The sequence below is a fragment of the Pipra filicauda genome, unplaced genomic scaffold (genome assembly GCF_003945595.2).
Source record: "Pipra filicauda isolate LSUMZ 115617 unplaced genomic scaffold, ASM394559v2 scaffold156_size1729456_pilon, whole genome shotgun sequence".
NCBI classification, from domain to species: Eukaryota; Metazoa; Chordata; class Aves; order Passeriformes; family Pipridae; genus Pipra; species Pipra filicauda.
In genome coordinates this window covers 384437-395002 of record NW_024104062.1, presented here as the reverse complement: position 1 = coordinate 395002, position 10566 = coordinate 384437, and the positions used below count along the sequence as shown (strand labels likewise).

Sequence of the window (10566 nt, the reverse complement as noted above, 5' to 3'; positions counted from 1 at the left end):
TGAAGGGGGGCATGCTCGTACACCTTCTTCTCTGGCTCAGCAGAGTCGTGTCTCGGCAGCAAGCACAGTCATCTCTGAGCATAATGCCAGTTCATAGCAGAGATCAGCAGAGGCTTTGAACTTGCTCCCTCCTTTATTTGGAAGTAGCCTGGATCCGATGAGCTTCCAGACAACATTGCAAAGCTCAGCTTTCCCCCGCCCCCGGCTTCTCCAGGCGTGTGAGAGTGTAGGTGTGTGGGAAGGAGGGAGTTGTCATTGTGAAGAATTGTTCAGGAGAGTGGGGGATTACTCATTTCCTAGTTTTACTGGTGAGGATCTGCCTTATGTATTGCTACACCTAGATGTATTTTTAACTTTCCTGTGGTAACTATAGCATGCGTACAGATGGATTTACTGAAGGATGGATAAAACATACTACGAATTACACAGACTGTGCATAGGGATACTGGGAATGTGACTGGCTGTAAAAGTACCTAGCTCTTGCAGTCACTCACATTTTTTCAACTGAGACAATATTAGATAGTTGGGTTTCTTTTTTGCCTTTTTTCTCTTCCTTTGTTTGCCTATATGCTGTAAAAGACAGGTTGAAATCAGGACTCACATAGCAGAGCTATTCACAAAGTGGGTTGCTTCTGAGGCCAGACCAGTCCCATCTGTAAAGGACAAAGGCTGCTCACAGCATGGTTGTTCAGAGCCATTCAAGGATGGAAAACACAAGGAATCATAGAGGTGAGCTGCAACTTCCAAAGATCTCTTATATCTTGTTCTGGTGCTTTTCTTTCCCTATTACTCAGATTAAGCCCATACTAGGTGAAGACCCATTTTGGGCAGAGAACTGTCTTGTAGGATAAGCAGTAGAAGGAGAGACAGGGAAATGAGTTATTAAAGTATTTTGCTTTAGTGATGTCTGCAGCTTGTCACATTAACTCTAGCATTGCATTATTGCAGCTCCATGTTCAGAGAGTTATGCCCTGCTCTGATACAGGAAATGTCCGCTAGGTACTGGATGGGGAACACTCTTCTCTCTAGGCTATATATACTTTCAAAGCTTAATATTCCTGCAAAATTCCTTTTAGAAGCTTGTTTCAATATGCATAGCTATAGAAATTGCTTTTACAAAACTATATTAAAAAAAAAGCACTCAAAATTGACCTACACACAATCACTGAAATTATTGTAACATAGATACTCATTTAATGATTGTTCCCTTAAAATTTAATCAGGTGGACAGATAAATATGTATTGAAAATATGTGTAATTTTAAATTTCAGTACTTAAACCTTAAGGAACATCAAAGGGCATAAAACAGACCTGTACAGTTTATTAAGTCCTTAAATAGGCCTTGTGTGATATAGTGTCACAGTTTCACCATGAACTGTGAAGAATGCAGCTTGAACCTCTGTTCTCAGCCCAGCCTCTTGGACAGATGGGTGTCAAAAGGCTGTTTTCTTCTGTGGGCATCAGAAGGCTGAATGATTTGTCATGTAAAATGTACCAGGGCTACAAAGACAAAAAGCATAGCTGGTTAAATATAAAACTTCCCTTTAAATTTGAACATGCTCTTTTGTCAATGTGATTTTTAGTGTGAACTTTTGCACCAGAATCACTGAAACTCTGGGTGGAGAAGCTAAACCACACTATTCTTATCTAATTCAGAGCCCTCAATATGCTGTGTGGTACCAGTGAGGTAACTCCTCTCCCATCAAGTCATGCTGCAGTGGTTAACTTGTTTATGTTTAATTATGTGCTGCTTATTAACTGAAAATTGTGAAAACAATCAGCTGTTCAGAGGACAGGAGAAAAAGTACTAAAGCAAAACAGCTGAAAATTTTCAAGCAAACAGGTTTGGTGTTAGAAATTGCTGGTTAAGTAAAATAGAAGTATTTCACATACACAGACACATTCTGTTTAAAATTTCAAGGAAAGCTTTTGAACCTTTTTTAAATTTGACAAGCCAAAAGCATCTCATTCCAATTATAATATTAGATGTTGCATACAATCTAAGTTGGTACAAAGCACTTTGAAAAACAATTTCAGTATTTTATTTTACCATTTTTTGTATTTTTAATTTTAAAGCAAACTTGAATGTTTTGACATCTTCCAGAGAGGATGGAAAGTCTATTTTTGAAGTTGATACTGCCTGAGGTTGGTCAGTATCTTATGCAGATGTGAGATAAGCACCCTACATAGTTGGGTGGAGGAATTAGATTGCAGGACTTAAGAGAAAATAGAGAAACAAATATTCACATTGAAGCTGCACAGCCTGTCTATTTTAAGCTTGGTTAGATTTTAAGGGGTGGCTGTTCGAATGTGACTACCTCTAGCTGCATCTGAACCAGAGGGGTGTTAGAAATGTTAAAATTCCTAGTGTAGGGTCTTAGGACTCCATCATCATTGAACTTCTCCACATTATGGAAGTTTTGATCAGCTTTTACTAATACAGAAATTTGAGGAAAGATTCAAAGTGGTCTCAAAAAAAATCAAGATTTATTCACTACACAGGGAAAAGCACTTGATGAAGTAGAGCACCCAACTGTTGAGCATCAGATAGTATGATGGTATTGGCTTCATTATATATGCTTAAAATACAGTAACCTAGAGGAAATAATCCTGTTTCTACAAAAGGAGAGAAGTGCTCTATTATCTTATAGGTCTTCTGGTTTTCAGTGTCTGAGATCCACAGTCAGCCCTCCTCAAAGTGGCAGGTGATGAAAAAGGAAGAGAAAAGCTGGAATGGTTCTTCTACTACCTGACTCCTCCTACTGAGCATGAATTGAGAGGAATTTGGGCACTGTCACTCTTTGGGGACTAAACTGCTAAAAAGTAAACTGTGTGTCCTAGTTCATTCTCTGGTCTGCTGCTGGCAGAATGCTGAAATGTTGCTGACTGGATTTGTGACAGCACAGTTGTGGCAGTGCCCATAAGGAAAAGCATTGAGGCAGTAATTTGTCACACAGGTCTCTTGAATATCCTTAATAAGAAGCTTCTAGCACATGATTAAGAGAGAAGAAAGCAGCAGTACAATTGCTTCTTTATATTCAACTGTTGTTTCCCAAACTAAGTAGTAAATTCTTAAGACTTACACCTTGAGCTAATCTCCCCTGGAGTAGCACCCTCTGCTATCTCAGAATAGTTATGATTATTGCTATTGCATGAATATATAGATGTGCTGAGGATCAAGGTGTGCAGCATATAGAGCAAGAGAGGCCACCTGATGATGAGACATTCAACCTAAACAGAGTGGCCAATATCCCAGAGTGCTGTTCAGCTCTCCAGAAGGACCTTGACAGGTTGGATAGGTGAGCAGAGAAAAACTATCTGAAATTCAACAAAGGGAAATGCAGGGTCCTGCACCCCAGGCACCAGTACAGGCTGGGGGCCAACCTGCTGGAAGGTAGCTCTTTGGAGAAGGACCTGGGAGTCCTGGTGGACAGCAAGCTGTCTATGAGCCAGCAGTGTGCCTTTGTGGCCAATAAAGCCCATGGGGTCCTGGGGTGCATTAGGAAGAGCATGGCCAGCAGGTTGAAGGAGGTGATCCTGCCCCTCTACTCAGCGTTGGTGACACCACAGCTGGAGTGCTGTGTCCAGCAGCTGGGCTCCTCAGTACAAGAGAGACATGGAGCTCCTGGAGTGGGTCCAGTGGAAGGCAACAAAGATGATTAGGAATCTGGAGCATCTCTGTTACAAGGAAAGGCTGAGGAAGCTGGGCCTGTTCAGCTTTGAGAAGAGGCAACTGAGAGGGGACCTCATCAGTGTGTATAACTGTCTGAAGGGAAGGTGTCAAGAGGATGGATCCAGGCTCTTCTCAGAGGTGCCAAGCAATAGGACAAGAGGCAATGAGCAGAAACAGGAACACAGGAAGTTTCACCTCAGCGTAAGGAAGAACTTCTACTGTGTGGGTGACCATGCACTGGAATAGATTGCCCAAAGAGATTATGGAGTCTCTCTCACTGGAGATACTCAAGAATTCTGTGCAGTGTGCTTTAGGATGACCCTGCTTGAACAGGGAGATTTGAACCATGGTAGTGCCTTCCAACCTTACCCATTTTGTGATTTTGTGATTCTGTAAATGGAAAGACAGATGAAGGAAAGCATATCAGTATGCTTGAGTCATGTATTATCTCACTGGCATTTGATTAACAGGCCTTACTGTGAAATACAGTTTTTGCTTTGCACCACTTCCAAATTCTTTAAAAAATCCTTTTAGAAAAAATTAGGCAGAGGTTAATAGTGGCTTTACTTTGAAATCTGCTTATGCTTTACATAACATAAAAGCCTGCCTGTCTAGGTTAGATGTCTGCTTAGTTCTGTGCCACCTTGTATGAACATAACAAGTAAGACTCAGTCTTAAACAACAGAAGGTCAACTGAATTCCAGTTAATCCATTTCTTTCAACTGGCAGAAAGAGGGGGAGAAAAAAAGAAATCTGTGCAGAATAGAATGACACTCAAATGGTGAACTTCTCATATAAATTCAGAGTTCAAACAGAGGTAAATTTAGCCTGTTCATCCACAATCTCTGCTTTGGGATCAAGCACAGCCTTTTTATATTCCAAAGAAGAGAGTTCACCTCCTTGAGAACACCACTGTGGCCAGCAGACAGCATCTAGCAGATCTTCTAACAGCTATCAAGAACACTTCAGCTCTTCAAGTGAGTGCAACCACCCATGACAGTCTGTACAGATGATTCCTGGGTGTTGGTGTTTTTTTCCCACAGCCTTTCGTTCAGCAGCTGGGAAAGCTCATGGAGACCTGCATGGTAGCTGAAAATCAGTCAGTCTGGGTTTTGCCAGCACGCAGTTCTGCTGGCCACGCTCGCAAGCTGCTCTGATGCTGCCTGCTACTGAGGTAAAACATTCTACTCCTCTGAGATCAAATGGGGTGCCAAGCAAACATGGCCATAGAGGTTTTGGTTACACAACTACCTCTTTTAGAGCTAGCCTGGATCACTTGGCACAGCACCACGTCATGTATGCATATGTGTTTGCAGCCCAAAATATATTAGCTGGCATAGCTGCCAAACTGCATGACATAGTCATACCTAGCTAGCTCCCTCCTTTCACTTCTACTTAATTTTCATTATTGTTGTTTTTCTGATTTATTTCTGGGCTTAGAGGAGCATCTGCAGCTTTGTTTCCTGCAGAGAAAATGCTAGTTTGAATACTTCTCACTTAAGAAATATCTAAAGCATCACTGAGTCAAGGGCTTTCTACACTGAATTCAAGAGACTTCAGGTGAGGTCCTAAATCTGCTTGTGTTCCATTTTCTTTCTACTTTAACCACGCTTATATTACTTCCCTTGTAATATTTCTTGGCCCTTGGTAGCACTTGAGAAAACTTCCCCTTTAATACTGTACATGACCATCATTATTGTGTCAATGACTGTCTTACATATCACCGAGGGAGGATGCTGAGAAAGATGCCTGGAGATGTCCCCCTCTTTTCATATTTCAGATTCATATTTATTTATACTCTGTTTAGGGAGATCTTAGTTCACATGACCTGCCTCATATCTGAGACATTTTGAATCAATTTTGAGAGGAAACTGTGTGTAAATTATCTCCTGTAATCTAACCCTGATGCTTCTTTTTTGTTTGCTGGGAGTATGTCTAAAATGAAACAAACAGCAGCAATATCAGCAACTGAAATTAACCAAAGATTTGTGCTTTAGAGACCCAAACAGTAGATTAGTCTTACTTCTCTCTGTATGCCTATAGGTACGTTTTTTGCCTCTCAGAATTTGTTCCTTGTTATTTTATTGGCAATAGATGCCATCATTACTGCCACAGAGCAGAGCTCGGCAATTTTTCAAGGATTCTTTGCTATATTGCATTTTCTTTCCCAAGATGGAAGTCAAATGTGCTGGCAGAAATTTAGGAGAACCCAAGAGACACTTCCTCATGAAGAAATAAGATGCAGCCAGACATCTTAGCAAAGGTGGTGGTCTAGCTCTGGCTGAGTTCAGTGCTCAAAGAGCACTAAGAGCCATTGCCTTTCATGAGGTTTCCATAGGTGCTGTAGTTCCCAGTTCCTTGCACATGGTTCAGTATTTGTCCGTGTGAGATATTTGGTATCTAAGTGTGGTGGAATGGCCATAGCTTGCAGCCAAACTCCCAGCAGCTGCTGGCTCGCTCTCCCCCTCAACAGGGGTAGAGAATAGGAAGGTCAAGAATGAGAAAGATTATGTGTTGAAATGAAGACAGAGAGATCACTTTCAGTGACCATCACAGGCAAAACAGGCTGGACTTGAGGAAAATTGACTTAATATATTGCCAATTATTTATGTATTTAATGATTTGGGTATTGGAAAGCAGAAAGACAAACACTAAAACACTTTGAGAAAACACCTTTTCTTCCCCCTTTCCCAGGCTCAGTTTTGCTCCTTCACCCTGAGTCCTCTCTTCACCCTTGTTATCACCACAGGTTGTGTGTGATCGGTCCCTTCAGCAAGGCAAAGGGGAGTGGACTTAGGATCAGTACATCGCAGTTCCTCTCTGCTGCTCCCTTCTTGTCATGGTCCTCCACTCTGCTGCGGGTCCTACCAAGGCTGCCATGAATATCGCTTCCCCAAATCATCAACTGATACAGGATTCGGTATTCCAAACACCCAGGGCTCACCACTTTGCCTGTTGCTGGGTCAGGTCTCCTAGAAGTGGTGGCACTGCTGAGTGCCACACAGAGCAGCAACGTCAGGAGGAGAAATGAGGATGCTCCATGGCTGGGAGGCCTGCGCTGGCCCTTGTCTCCATGTCCATGGGTGAGTGGGAAGGTGCTCAGCACATTCCAGCATAAGGCTATCAATAATAAACCATTTTAAATATCTCAAAAGCAGTGCTGTGATGACAACCCAAGTAATTAATTGCATTACTTTTAATAGACCCTTCATATACTGCCAAGTCAGTGACATCTGCTGCAGTGTGGAAGTACCTTCAGTGAAGAACATTTTTAATACAGTGATACCTCAAAAGGCAGGCCATAGATAGATAGGGTGAAAATGGCCATGCAGGGGATAAAATGCTTTAACAAACTGTTAAGCTTTCCTGCTTTAATTGCTCAGCCAAAACAATGACCATTTACCCACTTACTGGTGGATGATTTAATTGCAACCTATTCTATTAATTTAATTGCAACCTAGCGCCATGTTCTCCTGCACGTTATTTCTGTTTTGTATCAGTATTACTATTCCTCATTTTAGCATAGTTGTCTTTGACACCAATCCAGGGGAGGCCTCATCCTCAGCTGATGCAAAGAGGCTTGTCCCAGAGCAATTAAGAGCACTGATTAGCAGCAGCAGAGTATGTGGAGCTGGAGTTTTCATACAAACACAAATTCACTCGCTGCTCTGGTTCTCTTGGGGGAACAATGCAAAAGAAGTTATTAAAATAGGGTTTGTTTATTGACCTTCTCTAATTTCTATGTTCATAAAATAATCTTGTTTATTAACAAGTAATCTTTAGCTGAGATGGAGTGTGTTTCCTGAAACATCTTCTGCAGAATTCATGGATGGAAGCTGGAGAAACTGAATACCAGGGAATTAATTTCAGAGGATATGATCTCATGATCTCACTATTTATCTCTGGAGATGGAGAGATTTTGGCTGGCAGCTGCAACCCTAGAGATAAGTGCATTTAAAGGAAATGGAACCTTTTAAAAAAATATATTTACTGTTACATTTTTATGCTTGTGTCAAGTCTCAGGGTTTGGATTAAAGGCCAGGCTTGTTCTTGTTTTAGTGCTTGTACCTGGCCTACTCTTATTCAGTGGAGGGATTTAATGTGGCAATAAATAGCGACCTAACTTTATGATCCTGCTCCAGTGAATCTCAGGAGGACTGGCAGAAATGCAGTTTGCTAGGGTCTCTTTTCAAGCCCTCATGACTCTCTCTGTACCAAGAAGTGTGTGCTGCAGTGGCAGTGCAGGGCTGGTGGAGTTGGCTTTATGTCTCATAGTAGCGGTCTTGTACATCTTTTTTTTTTTTCTGCAGCCATTCTGCAGCCCCTTCATTCTGTACACATAGCAGTGGTGAATCACAGCTCCTACTGTGCTTCAGAAATGCACAGAGGGAGAGTGACAGTGTCCCATGCCAGGTGGAAGTTTTTTATTGTTTAAAAATGTCACCATGTAGAAAATATCGGAAAAGTTGTGTAAAAGCAGCATAGAGGCAGGGGAGGACTGTTCAGTGGAGCTTTGTTATCTCTGTGGAATGGAAATAGAGAACTGGCAACAGTGTTTCAGTGACTGGAAATCTCCAAGGCAATTTCCAAGATTTGCTGATAGCTAACATGGAAATTGGACAAATAATTTTACAAAATAGTACTTCCCAGTTAATTCCTCTTCTCTGTATGCTGTTTCCTCAGTAAATGGCTGTTTTATTGCTAAGATTTAGTTATTTGGCTGCATTTTTTGTACAATCTTCCTTTACACATTGTGTGCCTAAATTTTCAGACAATTCCAAAGGACTCATGATTTCCCCTGACATTAGCAAAACCTGCTGGAGTTCAGTATCTGAAAAAGGCTGCTTGCCATGGTCCTTTAAAGCAGCAACCAAAAAACTGAGCCTCCAGCATTTGAATCCAGAGCCAAAGCTAGGTCACATCAGCTCTGATGCAGTTAAGCATTTAGGTAGGTGAGTAGGCAATGTCACTACTTTGATTCCTAGGGGCTGTTCTCATGTTTCGAGTTAAGCATGTCTATCTGCTTTGCTGAGCTGCAGCCAATGTCCTGGAAGCTTGGGTGGAATGAGCATTTATATGCCGACGGACCAAACCAGGAAATGTGCCAACCATCCTGTCATGTGGTGAGCTGGACCCCTCAGAGGAACAGGAGTTCAACCTTAATTCTGTTTTACTCATCCTACGTGAAGGGAGTGGACACAAACTCACATGAGGAGGGAAATAGTCTTGCTGGGAGATACAGGACATCCATAGGAATTAAGACTGAAGATCTGATAGTGACGACTCTGTTAAGGAAGAGAGGCCCTTGTTACAAGGGCGTCAAAGCCTTAGGCTGCTTGTAGGTAGAAGTTTTGGGGAGAGACATTAGGGAACAGTGCGAAAATGGGAATTGCAGAGCCTGATGCTTTAGAAACAATGGCTCCTAGGGTCTGCAATGTGTGGGAATTACATAATGCTGCTGATGCTGGTTTGCTTACCAGGAAGGGGGAAAAGTCTTCAACTGGGTTGAAGACTCAGAGGTTGGTTTGTTGGGTTTTTTTTCTCTTTCTTGGACTTTGGTTCTGGAAGCTGTGGAACAATATTATGTCATGACTCTGTGATAACAGAATCTGATAGAAATGAGCCTATGGCTAAACTGAATAATCCCCTGCTTGAGTAAAACTTGTTCCTGTTCAGTGTAGTAGTAGTAGGCTATGTTTTACTAAGTCCAGTGGAAGTAGTCACCTTGCTCTGCACTCACTGCTATGTGAACTATCCCACCATCTAACATATCCAAAGTTATGACAAACTAAGTGGGAACAAAAATATTTTCATAATGTGATGAGGAAACAGCACTAAAAAAAAAATGTAAGCCACCTTGAAATGCTGATCTTCTGCTGAGGTATTTTGCATGTTGCAAATCGTAATTATATTTTCAGAAGTGGGAGAAGAAAGAGCAGCCTCAGAAGAACACTTGCAAGAAGGGCTGTGCCAGACGCTGAATGTGTTCTCCTTCACAGGCACACCATGAGTGAGAAGTGTTGCATGAGATTGCAGGATGAAAAGCAATAGGTATTAAAAGAGCAGAGATAATTAAACCCCCTTTTTGCTACAAACTGCTACAAACTTCATAATGTACTAGTACTTCTTGCACCTTGTAGCTGAAATGCTGCAATTGTCCTTTGAACAGGTTAATGGGTGAACAAGAACAAAGGTGAGCAACCACATAACATGGGGGAGGACTGTTGGTGCATCTGTCAGAGGTTAGCAAGAATTACACTCTATGACAGCAAACGCCACAGAGAGTAGACTAGTAAGAGGACTGTCTTCTCCTTTGCCTTCTGACTGATTGCCCAGCAAATTAACTGAAATACCTGAAGGCTTTTGGTGCTGATCACTGATTTGTTGAACCCAACAAGTCCTTTCTCACCATGGTTGTTGAAGACTGGAAGATACAGACCTCTTGTGTGTGTTGCAAGCATGATTCAGTGATTCAGAGTGTTTCCATTTATTTTCACTTTGGCAGCTGTAGGCCTATGGGATGTTCTGTAACTTATGCAATAGACTCAAGTATTAAAATCTTTTCTTAAAAAAAAGTCATCTTGTCTAAAGTAGATCTTAGTAAAACTGCACAAGTTGGGTTTTGTAAGGGCTTATTTCAGTGCCCATTGGAATCCATAGAAACGTTTCAACTGATTTTGGTGACTACTGATGAGATGAAGTAGGCTGCTTCTTGGAAAACCTGGAGGAGAATGGTGACGATGCTATATTAAGACTGTGAACAAAACCCATTACTCTCACTAGCATCCGTAAATAGAGGAAAAGATTTTTTTTCTTAGTCTTTCTTACAGTGAAAGAATATAAAGGTTAGGAAGAGGAAGTATGAGAATGAGTCAGAGCTTTCAGCAGGACCT

At 41.6% G+C, this 10566-nt stretch overlaps 1 long non-coding RNA gene across 1 annotated transcript in view; it reads left to right on the top strand.

The window, feature by feature from the left end:
- Positions 1–293: 293 nt before the first annotated feature.
- LOC120322802 overlaps positions 294–10566 on the top strand; it is a 31624-nt gene continuing 21351 nt past the window's right edge. The window contains exon 1 of the long non-coding RNA XR_005562726.1: positions 294–729. This is a non-coding gene — a long non-coding RNA (uncharacterized LOC120322802). The remainder of the gene's footprint in view (positions 730–10566) is intronic.